Source organism: Leptonychotes weddellii, chromosome X, assembly GCF_054177405.1.
Source record: "Leptonychotes weddellii isolate Sample4059 chromosome X, ASM5417740v2, whole genome shotgun sequence".
Taxonomy (NCBI): Eukaryota; Metazoa; Chordata; class Mammalia; order Carnivora; family Phocidae; genus Leptonychotes; species Leptonychotes weddellii.
The window spans coordinates 83,784,949-83,801,543 of record NC_138385.1 but is presented as its reverse complement, the minus strand read 5'-3'; the positions used below and the strand labels follow the sequence as shown (position 1 = coordinate 83,801,543).

The following is a 16,595-nucleotide window of genomic DNA, read 5'->3' as shown; positions in this document are numbered from 1 at the left end:
ATTTTTTTTATTCTTATGTTAATCCCCATACATTACATCATTAGTTTTAGATGTAGTGTTCCATGATTCATTGTTTGTGCATAACACCCAGTGCTCCATACAGAATGTGCCCTCCTCAATACCCACCACCAGGCTAACCCATCCTCCCACCCCCCTCCCCTCTAGAACCCTCAGTTTGTTTTTCAGAGTCCATCGTCTCTCATGGTTCGTCTACCCCTCTGATTTCCCCCCCTTCATTCTTCCCCTCCTGCTACCTTCTTCTTCTTCTTCTTTTTTTTCTTAACATATATTGCATCATTTGTTTCAGAGGTACAGATCTGAGATTCAACCGTCTTGCACAATTCACAGCGCTTACCAGAGCACATACCCTCCCCAGTGTCTATCACCCAGTCACCCCATCCCTCCCACCCCACCCCCCACTCCAGCAACCCTCAGTTTGTTTACTGAGATTAAGAATTCCTCATATCAGTGAGGTCATATGATACATGTCTTTCTCTGTGAGCCTCATCTTCTTAATGAGGTCATCTCTATTTGGTGTCCCCACCTGCCCAGCCCCGCACAGCCCCCTAACCATTGTACTCCCCAGCCTCCATCCCTCACTCTACTTTTATTTTTTCTACTGTACTTACCCTGTAATACATTATAATGCTATATAATTGATTTATTTTTTCTTTTTTAAATTTTTAAATTTTTTTAATTTTTTTAAAAGATTTTATTTATTTATTTGACAGAGAGAGACATAGTGAGAGCAGGAACACAAGCAGGGGGAGTGGGAGAGGGAGAGGCAGGCTTCCCGCGGAGCAGGGAGTCCAATGTGAGGCTTGATTCCAGGACCCTGGGATCACGACCTGAGCTGAAGGCAGACGCTTAACGACTGAGCCACCCAGGTGCCCCTGATTTCTTTTTTTTTAAATTTCATTTTATTATATTAATCACCATACAATACATCATTAGTTTTTGATGTAGTGTTCCGTGATTCATTGTTTGCATATAACACCCAGTGCTCCATGCAGAACGTGCCCTCTTTAATACCCAACCCCAGGCTAACCCATCCCCCACCCCCTCCCCTCTGGAACCCTCAGTTTGTTTCTCAGAGCCCATAGTCTCTCTTGGTTCATCTATATAATTGATTTCTGTCTTACCTTCATTGTTATCTATCTTGTCCATCTAGAATTTAAGTTCCACAGAGACAGAGCTCTTTCTTCCGTTCACCGACGTATCTCCAGCACTAAGGAGAGTGCGTGGCACAGAATAAGCACTAAAAAAATATTTGCTGAATGAATACATGACATCGTAAGAATTCCCATTAGGATTCCTTTCTAAACATAAAATTCCTCCAGTTTCAACACTGGTTTCTAGCCATTTCCAGATGTCAGGTCACAAAATTGTATAATTTCATAGTTGAAAAGGCTCTCAGCAATAATGTAGCCTAATCACACCTTTATGTGTGTAAGTAAACCGTGACCCAGAGAGATGAAGTGACAGCACAAGGCCAACAAGCTAATTTACAGCAGAGCCATAGGACTACAGATTCTTAATCTGTCTACAAATTAGGATTTTCCAACACTGGATATACTCGAAAGAATACACCACCTAGAGTTACACCAGAAGAGAGATGCTAGCATATTTTCACCTACAGCCGCACACTGCAATAAGTGTGTATCCTCATCAGCAGCATCAACTTGAATGCATAAATTTAAGTCTTCCCTTAAAATAGTCCTATAAAAATAGTAAAATAAAAGTCACATAACTTTAGAAATACATCATATAACCCCTCACCAAACTATAGTTTTTAAATATAGTGAGTGCTTCACTTAAGAGTAAAAAAAAAAAAAAAAGTGTGTCCAGAAAAAAAATTAGGATCTAATCATAAAAACAGAAATTAAACCTTGATCATTTTCTATTTCCTTTATATTTTCTGTCACCTGGGCTCTACTTTATCCCCGTGCTGACAGCTGTAGTCTTAATGTGCATCTTTGAGAAAATAGGTGCTTTTTGGTCCAAACCACTTTTATCTTTGGCTTATTAGAAGCATCCATATATCATAGCCTGGGGAAAGAAGATAAAATAGGGCATCTTTCTTGCATATAAATCATGGCTTGTGGATCATCGCTGTTAATTAAAAATCCTTGCAAGGCTAAATTCAACATGATGGAAGTTTAGGACATCCTTGCTAAAGGACAAACCTGGAAGGCAAAGTATCTTCAGATTTCTCTAAGAAAGAAACTAGGATTGGGTCATGATGAAGCCTGGCTCTGGAGTGAGGGTTACCATTTCTGGTGCATTCTCGACTGCACCCTGATTTGTTGCCGACTGGATGTCGTGTTACTTTTTTGTTCCAGTGGCGTTTGCCTGTTTCACTCTTGGGTGGCAACATTATCATTTCAGCATTACCTAGCACAGGAAAGACACAGCCTTGATCATATAATGTGTGAATTTTACAAGGTCAAAACCAAATAAGCAGAATTTTCACCATCCCGTTTTAGTGACATATTCAAAAAAGAGGTGCATCAGCCTTGAGTCTGGCTTGCATGGTTATTTTATACCCTTAACGCATAAAGGAGAATGGTGAGTATGGGTGTCTTTGCGAGTATGAATGGATATTTATTTTAGGGTTGTGATTACTTATGCTCCTGGTTGGTGCCAGTCAGGTCAATAGGATTATATTCCAGAAATTGATTTTTCCCCCAATGAGTAAATAATGAAGCAGTTTAACCTCATCTGCTTCCTAATCTGAAACCTTTCACTGGTACCGTGAGGAAAAGCAGCTGCCTCAGCTTGTGATGTGCTCATGCGCAAGGCCAATAAACACCTTTGGGTTTTATATGAAGGTCAAGGGAAGCTGATCATGTGGGAAATGTGTACCGTTGAAGTGCATCTTCTGTTCCTTGCAACCATCACTCCTGGCTTGCAGAGATGTCTCCACCTATGTTAAAGGGAGAGCACAATCCTGCATTAATCATGGGCATGGTTGCTGCCCCGAGAATTTCTCTTTCATTTAAGTGTTTATTCAGATACTGGCATGGAAAGAAAACAGCACTTAGCTGGAAATGAAAATAAAAAGACAAGTGGAAAGTAGTAATTGCCTAGATTATGAATTATCTGGGCTTGCTTTATACAATGCCCAGTTGTTTTATTGCGGCACAGTCTGTGGCTTCTCAAAGGACCCTAACACACCTGGAAATCAAAATTAGCCTTCGAGATTTGACTCTCTTGTCATAGATGAAATCACCTAGCAGTCAAAATCGTCCTGCTTACTTTCTTCACGATTCACGTGGCTAATAATAATGACGGTATCCAACATGAACACACATTTACTGCACACCAGGCAGGGCACTGACACTTTACTCGCATTATCTCATCTAATTCTTTTAGGATCGGTCATCTAGCTGGCAGTGGCTTCAGAAATCAAGGTCAGGCCATTCAATTCCAGAATCCGGGTGTTTGGGCGGTGGACTTCACAGCCTCCTGTCCCCGTAGTTACTGATACGCAACAAAAATCATTATCCTCCACGCCATTCATTCGCTGGTTATACCTCCTTGTACATAGAGGGAGCTTCCCATTCATTTGAGGAAATAAAAGATAAAAGGGCTGGAAAGTGCTACAAAAAGTGATAACTTAGTTGAAAATTATTTTTCATTTCCTTCCCTAATGTTTTAAAAATTGGTGCTATCTTTCCTGTATGATAAAATTTAGAACTTTGATGCAATTTGGGTTATGCCTTTATTTTTAGTTGTCTGAGATTGTTAATGAAAAAGATGCCTATGATATTTAAAATTTAAAAATAGGTAAGTCTGTCTTTTCTTTTTTTTTTTTTTTTTTAAAGATTTTATTTATTTATTTGAGAGAGAGAGAATGAGAGACAGAGAGCATGAGAGGGAGGAGGGTCAGAGGGAGAAGCAGACTCCCCGCCGAGCAGGGAGCCCAATGCAGGACTCGATCCCGGGACTCCAGGATCATGACCTGAGCCGAAGGCAGTCGCTTAACCAACTGAGCCACCCAGGCGCCCCAAAGTCTGTCTTTTCTAGCAGGCAACATTTCGATATATGGGGTTGATGTTAAGTGGCTTTGCATGAGGAGACTGTAAGTTCTGTGAGGAGAAATGTGTAAGCAGTCTTAACAAAAATACTTTTCTCATTTATTCCCCCAAACATTTGTGAGGTACCCACTGAATACCAGATGAAGTGCTGAGCACTAAGACCTATCAGTTTTTGGTTAATTCCTTCTCCTAACTACTCCCCAAAACCATTAGACTTCAAATTTGAAGATACTTTGCCTTCCAGGTTTGTCCTTTAAATTTTCTGATGATTTGTCTTCTTTCCCACTAGACACCGTGAGAGCAGGAAGCATGTCTACTATGTTCAGTAGACAATGCCAAGTGCCTAAGACAATATCTGGCACCTGAGTACACAGCTAGACCCACTTTTTCCTGTCTCCATTGTAGTTAGGTGTGGACATGTGTCTGAGTGATGGTCAATGGAATGTAAGCCAACGGGCTAGGTGACTCTTCCAGGACTGGCCCACAGAGACCTACCACTCATGATCCTTTCTCTTTCTCTATCCATGAACTAAATGTAGAGGACTCTGAAGACCTCAGGGAAAGCCTACCTATAAGATGGAAAGAGCTTTGGTCCTTGACTGGAACACAGCTACCTCTCCCTCTCATCAGTCCTCACTGGAGTGAGAAAAAAATAATTTTTTGTTGTGTTAAGCCAGAATTTTCCAGGTTTATATATTGCAGAAGCTGGGCTTATTTACCTTAAGTAATACAGAGGAATGAATGAGCATACCTGTCATCAAGGGGTTCTCAGATTAATTCTTTGGCTTTGGAAATACCTTTCTCTTTCCTATTTGAAGAGCTTTTTAGGAATCACTGGGTAGTTGAAAAGATGAAAGATATTTTTATGATAGTTGCACAAAATGTGCTCAGGGAAACTATGTGGGAGTGTTCTAATGGGAATCTGAAAATCATTTGCCTCCACATGTGTCAAATAAGCCAGTCCCAAAGGGTATGAAAATAAAAGACAAAATTCATGCCCTCAGGGAACTTGCATTCTAGTGGGGAGGAGAGGAAGATTAGTAGAAACTTACAACTCTGTCTTTTGATTCCTCAAACAATCCTCTCCTTTCCATGCCTTCTCCCAGACAGTCCTGCCTGTGGTTTTATCATCTGTATGTTGACAGCTTTCAGTGTATGTCCCTACCCCAGAATGCTTCCTCTGAGATCCACGGAGGTATACTCACTGCTTATCTGACATCTTAATTGGATGTATCACCAACATCTCAAAGTCACCATGTCCAAAAGTGAACTTGGAATTGGCCCTCACCAAGCCTGCTTCTCCTCTGCTGTTCTCAACACACAAAGTGGTACCACCATCCCCCCTCCACAGTTGTGCAAGCCCCAAATTCATGAGTCATTCCTGACACTCTCCTTTTCCTCATTCCTTATCTCGTCTCAACCATGGAGTCCTGTCAGTTTTACCTTCTCAGTATTTCCCCAATCCTTACGATCCTCTCCATCTTGGCCTCTGTTTTATTCTAAGCACATAGCAAATGCTACCAAACTATCTGTGCCATATATATTACAATCCATTTTTTATCCATTACCCATAGTGCATCTGGAATGACATTTTAAAAATAGAAATATGGAAATGGGGTATCATCAAAGGGCATTCAATTAAGAGAATACATAATCATATTTCTATGTGCTTAGTATGTGTCTGGCACAGGAAGATACTCAATAAATATGTGCTAATTAGGGGTGCCTGGGTGGCTCAGTTGGTTAAGCGTCCGATTCTTAGTTTCGCCTCAGGTTGTGATCTCAGGGTCATGAACTCAAGCTCTGTGGCGGGTTCCGCACACAGCATGGAGTCTGGTTCAGAATCTCTCCCTCTCCCTCTGCCCCTCCCCCTTCTCATTCTCTCTCTCTCTCTCTCTCAAATAAATAAATAAAATCTTTAAATACGTGTTTAATTAATTAAACACATAATGCAATATGGACACTGCAGGAAAAGAAGAACTAACCATAGTAGGGGCATCAGAGATGCCTTGTCTGAGCTTCTTTAGAAAGGATCAGTAGAACTCGGCCAATCAAAGATGATTAAGATCTTCTTGGGAAATATACCTGAGGCACTCGCTGTAAGTCAGCCATATTGGTAAGCATTTTACATGCACTACTCCATTTTACATTTGAAGAAGCTGAAGCACAAAGAAATTGAAGAATTGCCCAAAGTGATAGAGCGAGGATTTATATCCAGATGTTTTGATTTCAGAGGCCCTGGGATATTACAGCTGTAGGCCTTTCTCTGTGAGAGAACTTCAGAATTTAAAAAACAACAACAACAACAATAACCTATAAAACTCAGCAGAAGCACGGCTCTGGTTTCAGGCCCTATCCTCTAAGAGCCCAGAAGCAGATTCAGAATCCTTGGAACTGTGGCAGACTGAGCGTTGGAGATACTTGCCTCTGCCGTGGGTGCTGTGATGGCCTGCATGAGGGCGCTGTGGATTGGGGGCGTCTGGCTGGCTGAAGTGGACCACGGTATGACTGGCCTGCTGGGAGGAGACAGGCCGCCCCTGGGACAAGCAGCGGGGGCGGGGACGGCAGGTGAGTGAGTGTTCTCTGCTCCTCGAGTCAGTGGAATTGAGATAAGAGTCAGCCTCAGCCTCAGCTTGTACATTCTCATCAAGAAAATGACCTCATGCAAAATCACTCTGGAACACATCTCCCAAGTGGGAAGTCTCTGCGAAAGGAACAGGGTCCTCTTCTAGGGAAGGAGACAGTGAGGATGAGTAACTCTCTTTGGGAATAAGAAGGCAAGGTTAGAAGTGAAAATGACTCCAGCTCTGCTTGGCTTTCAGTTTTTCCCTGTAATTTATTTTCCTGGCAGAGATTCTGGACTATTAAAGCCTCAAGAGATAGGGAGAAATGGTCTGTTCCAGGATTCACCTGGATATTGCATAAGCAGTATCTGCACTTCCTACCGCTTCCCGTGCCCTGTTTGCCAAGTTCAGGGGTCAAGAATGCCCTCCCTTTGTAGTTTGTGTAGATTTCTCCAACAGGTCTAATTTTTCCACCGTTTCCAGACACAGACGACAGTGATTCCTTAAGTCAGTCCTCTTCCCTCCACCTCCACAAGTTCAATAACTCCTGTCAGCCACTATGGATTTTTGAGATGTCAGGGGAGGAGTTCCAACTTTAACTGTCCATGAGATTGTATCAGGCCTCTGAAACACTGGTCTGGCAGTGTGTGGGTAATGACCCAGTTACGGTATTATTGGATATGGTTTTAACAAAAAGCTTTTGAAAGACATTTGGCAAAGACTCACTCTTTCTGTAAAGCTCAACTGGAAATAAAGCGAAGTTCATTCCTCCCGTGGCCTTGTTCACTCCTAGGTCACTAAACATTCTGTTACGTTAAAGGATGTCTTTGTTTGTTTGTTCTATTCCTATAGGCGGCATACCAAAAACTATAAGGAAAAAATTCACTTTTTTCCCCCATAACTTAGAGCCCTATGCTGGAATCTGTGGAGAAGGGAAAGAGTTACTGAAACTGGTAGTTTTGTGACAGTGAAATGGTTCTCTCACTGATTCCCATCCAGGGATGATCTATCCAGGCTAGGGGTGGTTGGTACTTGAAAACTGTAGTTTTAAGACATCTCTTATTTCTCCTCACTAGCCAAACATTGTCTGAGAATGACTGTAGCTCTGTGTATCAATTTCATGTCAAATGTATTCAAGTTCATTATGGTTTTTAAAAGCCTCCCTTTCAAGTGATGGTGGCAATTCAATTCAGAGTAATCATGTGCCAGAGAAGTGGTTCTAACTCCATTCCTTTCTAGAAGATGGAGCACAGAGGGTTTATAAGTCTGGAGCTTCCCTGGAAAAATCCAGAATATAATCCATGCTCTAATCTATAGAAAGCAGGCTGTTACCTTGACTTTCCCAGACTAGCTTTCTCTTGACTTACTTGAATTGCCTACATCTCTCTTTTACCTTTTATGGAGAGCTGAGCCCAAGAAAAGTTTAATATTCTTGCGTATCTGAATGTGCCGCCCTGCTATCATTTACCAGCTTTACTCCAGGGCTGCGTGTATGGCTGGCCAGTCAGCACATGTACACAAAGGCACTGAGCCCAGAAATCCAGCGGGTACTTCTCTTGCCAAGCCATACGCTTTAGCATGGAATTGTATCCCCCCAGGGGAAAGGGTGCCTCTTTTCCACAAGAAGGCAACTACGGTTTACTAAGCCAGATGCCAGTGGGGTTGTTTCAGACCAGGTGGTGGGGGGTGCCTTATTCCAACTCATCAAAGAGTACCCTATAGACTACTGAGATCCCGTCCAGATCTTTACACCAGAGCAGCAACCCCACTATCTAGGAGGTTACAGCACACACACGATCCTAGCTTATACGTGATATAAGCAGATGTCTTCCTTCAGATTCCTTAGAGTCAGAGCCTGAGACACAGTGACCACCTCTCCCTCTTCTCCCTAGACCAGGGGATTGCCTGCGATGTGGGACTTTCAGTACTAAAACTGGGAAAATCCTGGGCACATCAGACTGATTTGGCCACCCCATCAAGTGAAATATTGAGGGAGTATTTTTAGGCAAAAGGAAGTGAGGGGAGCAGGATAAGGCTAGGGAAGAAGGCTAAAAAAGAAAGTAGTCTCAGCTGGAGAATTGTTTCAACCTGGTCTATGGGGAACTCTGAGGGACGAACTGGTTGGTTGCATCTTGAGGCAAGAGAGCCAATTTCTTTAACCTTTGCCAGGCAGTCGTTGGCCAGTGGCTGTCCCTGGGGATGAAGGATATGTAACTTTCTGAGTGAGGCAGCCCCCCTTAGGCAAAGAGCAGTGAGGACAATTCTACAGAGAAGGGGGCAGCTGTGGGCCATTTGCAGAGTAGCTGGGGAATAGGTCCAGCAGTCCAGTGAAAGCAATATATGTGGGGCCCAGCATCTGCTATAACCTGATATTCATACCTGCATTGTTTGCCTAACTCTGACTCCAGGGAGTGTGACAGAGGATATAACACAGCATTCACATCACTTAGTGCCAAAGAGAAAGAAAGCTTTGGAAAAGCAGCTGATCCTTGGGGATCAGATCAGGAGTAAGAATATCATTCATGGCAGCAAAGCCCCCATATCTTTTCATGCAGAAAGCATGGTGATGTCATCTCCTCCAGAACCATAACTCTCTACTCTACAACTGTGGTGTCTCTACTTGTGTCTACTATCTAAGAACGGGAACAAGAAGAGTTCATGATGGTCTCCCAGTGTCATGGAAAACCCTGGAGGCAGCACCCCAAGTTGGGGTGGCCAACTCATTCTTGTTTTCTTGGGAGTTTTCTGGTTTTAGCAAAGATCATCCCACATCCTGGAAAACCTAGGTAAACCAGTGCTATTGGTCAATCTAGTTCCCAGAATTTCAACAACTGATTTGTTAGCAAGGAGGAGGATTTTCATCCCCTAGATGGTCTCTAAGGTGAAAAAGTCAATTGATTGCCTTAAAAATCTGGAATCCTTTAGGTATTGTAATACTAATTGATGTTAAATACCAATAAAACTTTACTTTAGCTATGAGAAGGTAGAGTAAAAAAGAAAAAATATCTACAGATAAATAAGAGAAGTAACATAGGGCAATGAATTCCAAACTGAGATGTCTGGATTCTACCGAGTATGTAAGTGGGAGATCATTGGAAAACTGAGTGATTGTTGACAAGACTGGAGATTCACTTTAGGAAAATTAGTCTGAGGGTAGTGTGTAGAACATAGGAGAACAGAGAAGTCCCAAGTTAAATAAAATATTAATTTATTTTTCTTTGGGTGACTTTGCCTAGTGGGTTGACAGGAATATTAATCACACCCAGTTTCTCTTGACCTCACTCTGATCTCATCTTTGAAATTCCAGTTACATTCTAGAAGCTGGTTGTGTTTGCATAATATGTCACTGGAAGGAAATGTGACAAATTGGGGGAAATGAAATATTTCCTCTGAAGAGAAGAACTGGATGGCTGGAGAGCAAAATGGCAGGGAAGTAGTTAACCACATGCCATTTTGGAACTTTTGAATTTTGAACAATGTGAATGTATTATCAATTCACAAATCAATAATATATTTTAAATTAAATAACCAAAAACAAAAAAGAAGCTAGGAAGAGGGAGAGACCCAGGATGAACCAGACTGAGCTACCTTTTAGAATTTTGCATTGCATTTTTCAGACTGAATTGACTGATTCTAACTTAATTCCATTTGTTTGAATTAATCAACAAATAACTGATGGATTTAGTTTATATGGGATATAAATATGAAGTTACTTGCAGTTATTCTGTTTTTTTTTACCTGTGTAAAACAAGAACAACAAAAGTAAAAATAAAACACACAGAGAAAAGTTACAATTCACTTTAAGCAGTGTGATATGATAGAAAGCACGTGGTTTGGGGTGGTGAGCTAACTGGGTTTAAACCCTAATTGTATCTTTAATAGCTCTTGGCTTTTGAGGCAGGTTAGTTAACCTAACTGAGCCCATTTTCTTGTCTGTGAGTGATAATTATAGCTACCTCAAAGGACCACTATTGAGATTACATCAGAATTTATATGTGAAAATTCATAAAAAGAGGAAAGTTCTCCCTCCTCTGCCAAAGCATCTATAGTATGCTCTGCAGATGGTGATACATAAATATGAGCTAAGTAATAAAATATATGATTGTGTGATGATAATTAATTTGGCATCAATACCATAGAAGAAAATCAAACCAGGATTTAGGATATCTGGGTTCTAGCCTCAACACTCTTTGACCCTAAAAGAATTACTTAACTTCTTTGGTATTGAATTCTTTCTCCCTAAGATGCTTTTCTCTCAATCTACATGGCTCACTCTCTTACATCCTTCAAATCTTTACTGGAGACTTTTCAATGAGGACGTCCCAGAACACCTACTTACAAACCTTTTCTTCCCTGGCTCTCTAGATTACTTATCACCATCTGCCATGCTATTTATTTTATTTCTTTGTTTAGTAGATATTCACTCCCTTATTTATACTCTAAACCCCATAAGAGCAGCAGTTTTGCTTTATGGTGTTCCCGGCTTTATCTTGTGCATCTGTAGCAGTGCTTGGTACATGGGAGCCATTACAGTTTTGTTGAATGAATGTATGTATGTGTAAATTGAGGGATTGGCATGAGAGAACTCTATAGTTCTTTCCAGTTCTACCATTTTGTGGCAAATAATATTACTATTTTGTTCCAGTTTTAAGTGATCTTAAACAATTTTAGGTCTGTGTTACTAGAAAAACTAACTTTGGCAATAATGACATTATCCATGATTAGATAAATGAGGCTGGAGTGGTAGTTCCAGATAGTGGCCTAGGAAGACCCCAAACTCACTTCCTTACGTGGGCATACCAAATCTACAGCTACGTATAGAACAACTCTTTCTGAAGAAGACCTGAAAATTAGCTGAACAGCTCCTCCACAACAAAGGATAAAAAGGACACATTGAGACAGTAAGGAGGGGCAGAGACACAGTCTTGCCACAAACCCCAACCCTGGCGTGATGACCCATGAGTGGGAGGGATCTCACAAATATGGAGCGTGTCCCTGAGGGACGAGGAGTTCAAGCCCCACATCAGGTACCTCAATCAGTGGGGCCTGCGCCAAGGAGAAGAGCCCCCAAGACATCTGGCTTTGAAAACCAATGGGGCCTATGTGCAGGAAACCCACAAGGCTATAGAAAACCGACACTCCACTGTCAAACGGCTCATACACAGACTTGCTCACCCCAGGATCCAGCACAAAAGCAGCAGATTGAAAAGAGTTCTATCTTTTAAAATTTGTTAAGCTGATTTTATGGCCTAGAGTGTGCTATATCTTGGTGAATGTTCCAAGTGAGCTTGAGAAGGACAGGTATTCTGATGTTGTTGGGTCAAGTGTTTTATAAATGTCAATAAAATTCAGTTAATGGGAGGTGCTGTTCAGTTCAATTACATCCTTACTGATTTTTAACGTGCTGGATCTGTCAGTTACTGATAGAGGAGTGTTGACGTCTCTAACTATAATTATGAATTTGTTAATTGTTCCTTGCAGTTCGATCAGTTTTTGCCTCATGTATTTTGATGTTCTGTTGTTAGGAACATACATATTAAGAATTGACCCCTTTTCAGTTACATAATGCCCCTGTTTATCTCTGATAAATATTCTTGCTCTGAAGTCTGCTTTGTTTGGAATTAATGTAGCTACTCCAGATTTCTTTTGATTAGTGTTGGCATTGTACATCTTTCTCCATCTCTTTGCTTTTAATCTATCTGTGTCTTTATATTTATAGTGGGTTTCTTGGAGACAGCATCTAGTTGGACCTTGCTTTTCTTATCTATTCTGACAGCTTCTGTGTTTTAACTGGTATATTTAGATCACTGACATTTAAAGTGATTTTTGGTATAGTTAGTATAATATCTACCATATTTTAACTGTTTGTTATTGTCCTTGTTTTTTGTTTCTTTGTATGTGTGTGTGTGTGTTCCCCCTTTTTTCCCCTGCATCCTTGGGTTTTCATTGAGTATTTTATACGATTCCATTTCTCTCATTCATATACTCATTCCATTGAGTATACTCAATGTCTCCATCCTGTCCCTTACTACTGCTGTTGTTCATTCAATTATGCATAAGCTATAGTCACCAAATACATTATTGCTATTATTATTTTGAACACACTGTTAACTGTTAGATAAATAAGACTAAGAAAAACAAAAGATTTTATTTTACCTTCATATATTCCTTTCTGTATATAGATCTGTGTTTCTGACCTATATAATTTTCCTTCTCTATGAATAATTTCTTTTAACATTTCTTGCAAGGAAGGTTTCCTGGTGACAAATTCCCTCAGTTTTTATTTGTCTGAGGAAGTCTTTACTTCTTCACTTTTGAAGGATAATTTTGCAGAGTACAGAACTTGAGATTGGTTTGTTTGTTTCTTTCCTTCAAAACTGTAAGTATTTCACTCTACTCTCTTCTTGCTTGCGTGGTTTCTAAAGAAAAGCCTGGTATAATTCTTATTCTTGTTCCTCTATATGTAAGGTAGTCCTTTCATCTCCCCTCTGACTTTCATCAAAATTTTCTCTTTGTCTTTGATTTTACCAGTTCAACTATAATATACAATTAAGGGTTGAATTGTGTCCCACTGCCCCAGAAAAAGGTATGTTGAAATCCTAACTCCCAGAACCTCAGAATGTGACCTGATTTGGAAATAGGGTCATAGCAGATGTAATTAGTTATGGTGAGGTCATACTGGCGTAGGGTGAGACACTACCTCACCATGACTGGTGTCCTTATAAGAAGATAACTGTGAAGACACAGACACACAGGTAGAATGCCATGTGATTATGAAGGCAAATATTGGAGTTACACAGCATAAGGCCAAGAAATGTTAAAGATGGCCAACAAACCACCGGAAGCTAGGAAGAGGCAAGGAATGGTTCTCCTACGGATTTCAGAGAGAGCATGGCCTTTCTGACACCTTCATTTCAAACTTCTAGTCCCCAGAACTGTGAGACCGTAACTGTCTGTTTTAAGCCACCCAGTTCGTGCGACTTCGTTATGGCAGTCCTGAGAAACTAACATGTGAGCGTAGGTGTAGATTTTTGGTATTTTTTTCTGTTTCATGTTCTCTGAGCTTCCTGGATCTGTGGGGGGTTGGTGTTTGTCCTTAATTTTGAAAAATTCTTACCATGAATCTGTTTCTGATGCTTGTTGTGCTGTACAGATTTTGATTTTGCTTTTTAGCAGGCTTGTAATTTTTTAGTGAAAGGTAGACATGATGTATTGAGTAAAAGAACCTGAGATAAATATGCCTTTAGTGTGAGCTTTCAAGTGTATCCGGCTAGGAGTTAGGCCATTTACTGTTAGCTGTAGCTGTGCAGTCAGGGACTAAAATGTCATCTAGTGTTCTGGGTTTTGTCCCCCTCCCCCCCATTATCTTTGGGTTTCCCTAGAGATTCCTTCTTAAAGTGGGTCTGAGGCTTGTAGTTCTTTCAGCTATAAGCCTCTGTTATTATACAGGGACCACATTGATGTGGTGTTAAAAAATGTGGGGGGGCCTGGACATTCTATAATCTTATGACTAGGGTTCAGTCTTCTGTGAGCCTATGACCTTCAGAAGTGCTTCTCAGCCTTCTCTCTCTCTCCTTAGGTGAGACAAGAAGGCTAGAGGGACCTGAAGTTGGATATTTCCCTTCCCCTAGACCAGGTAGGCTATGGGAAAATCTAAGTGGGTTAGGCTCTGGTAAAATAGTTTCCCTTGAGGGCGGGCTGTTGTTAATGAGAATAGAATGCTTTGGGTTCAACTTAAAGTTATTATTCCCACACCCTGACCAGCACCTGTAGCACAAGGGGATTCTTCTCTGATCTTCATTCTGAGAACCTATCAGGCTCCTAGAGGTAATACTCAAAAAATCATGGAGGTCCCTATTAGACTGTGCCGCAGGCATTTTATCTCTCAAGCTAGCCCACAGTCAATCTCTAGCCATTAGATAGTCTTTCAGTAGGAACACCTGAAACCTATCAAGCTCCTATAGCAGCTTCTGTTCAGGTAAACTGTGATTCTCTGTATCCTGTGTGTTTCTAGTTTCCAGGGCAATAGTTTGCCCTATAACTTCAGTCCTCTGATGGATCTAAGAAGAGTTGTAGAGTTTTAGTTTGTTTACAAGCATTTTTCTTGTTGTGAAGATGGAAGGACATCTAAGCTCTTGATATGTTTGACTAAAGACCAGAAATAAAAAATGTTTATTCTTGAAAATTAAGAAAAATAAGGGAAAGAAGAACAAAGTCATGCATCATCTCATCACCCTGAGATGCAAAGTTAGAATATTTTTTATACCTGGGTATTTGTTTTATGTCATATTTTAAACATACAGAGAAGACAGAGAATACTATAATTACCATTTACCCTTGTTTATTGTTTGCTCCATTGTTTTCTGGGTCTTTTCTTTTTAAGAAGTACAGTGTAATAAGAGGTGATACCTTATTTGCACGCTTCTCAGTTCTTTACATAGAGATAACCATCATTCAGATTTTAATCTATAATTTTCCTTATACTCATTTTGTTCTTTTTTTTAATAACAGACGCATGCTATTAAACATTACATAAACACAATCATATTGCATGGAACCCTCTACAGGTTGCTATTCTCAATTTGCTTTGGTGATTTATTCATGTTCAAACATGCAGATTTGGTGCATGTGTTTTAACTATTTCTGATTCTGGGTACTATATGACCTTACCCACTTTGCTAATCCCTTCTCCTATTAATGAACATCTAGGTTGCTTCCAGGTTTTCACTCTTCCAGGCAATGCAGCAATGACCATTCTTATATGTATCTCTATGTGCACATGTGAGTTTCACCAGTCATTGCAGTGTAGAATAAAAGAGCACAAGCCTCAATAGCAGCACTACCTCCGTTCACATTTCCACCTTAATACTTAGCAGAACCTTCATCATTGTCAGCCGGTGTATTGGAGCCATATTATGCAGAATACCAAGGTGAGGATTTAATACTTAATTGAATAGGAGTCATTGGAGATTTCGAGCAGGGAGTGATAAGATCAGATTCATAGTGAGATTTATCGAGAAACAGCAAACCATGAATCGACCTAGAAAGTTGAGAAATTGGGAAGCCAGCACACTCCACGCGTATTGCTGGATGTGTCACCTGTTGAAGTTCTCAAACCATAAACTATTCTAAACCAGATGGAATTCTGAAGGAAACAGTCTGGGTAAATAAAATAAGATTCTTATTTTCTGTTTATTTTCAACCTGACGGCAATCCTTTTTTTCTTATCTTCCCCAATTTTCTTTTCTGGCGTCCCAGTTCCTGGATCCCATAATGCATCTTCATGCTCACTTACACTTCTTTCCTTTCTTTTTCCCTCTCTTCAGAGTAGGAGCTAAAATCACTCACAGCAAGGGCATTAGAATTGATCATGTCCCCCAATAATGCATACTTTTAAAACTTCATTCTTTTATATCAAAGGACTACATACACATGGCAAATAGTTAATACAGAAAAGATTATAATGAAAAGCAACCATCTCTAGGCCTAGCCAGTCACACCCTCACAAGCATTCTCCAGGGACCAACTCTTTAACCTTTTTTAGTTCTTTGGAAATTTATTTTAGTAATTGCAAATAGCTTAACATGCTTATGCATCAACTTCTTGCTTTATCAACTTTAAATTACATCTGTTTACTACCATATGTGAAAAATGTAAATTAAAAAAAATTTTTTTGACCCCAATTCCTTACCTCTTACTTCTATTTTTTCTTAATTATGCTAACTTTAGGACTTCCTATTGATTGCTTTTATAACTTTATTTTTTTTAAAGATTTATTTATTTATTTATTTATTTATTTATTTATTTGACAGAGAGAAACAGCAAGAGAGGGAAACAAGCAGAGGGAGTGGGAGAGGGAGAAGCAGGCTTCCTGCAGAGCAGGGAGCCCGATGTGGGGCTCGATCCCAGGACCCTGGGATCATGACCTGAGCCGAAGGCAGACCCTTAACGACTGAGCCACCCAGGCGCCCCACTTTAAATAATATACATA

At 40.4% G+C, this 16,595-nt stretch overlaps 1 pseudogene; it reads left to right on the top strand.

The window, feature by feature from the left end:
* LOC115936478 (ATP synthase F(0) complex subunit k, mitochondrial pseudogene) overlaps window positions 1-4,369 on the top strand; it is a 5,589-nt pseudogene extending 1,220 nt beyond the window's left edge.
* The last annotated feature ends 12,226 nt before the right edge of the window (window positions 4,370-16,595 follow it).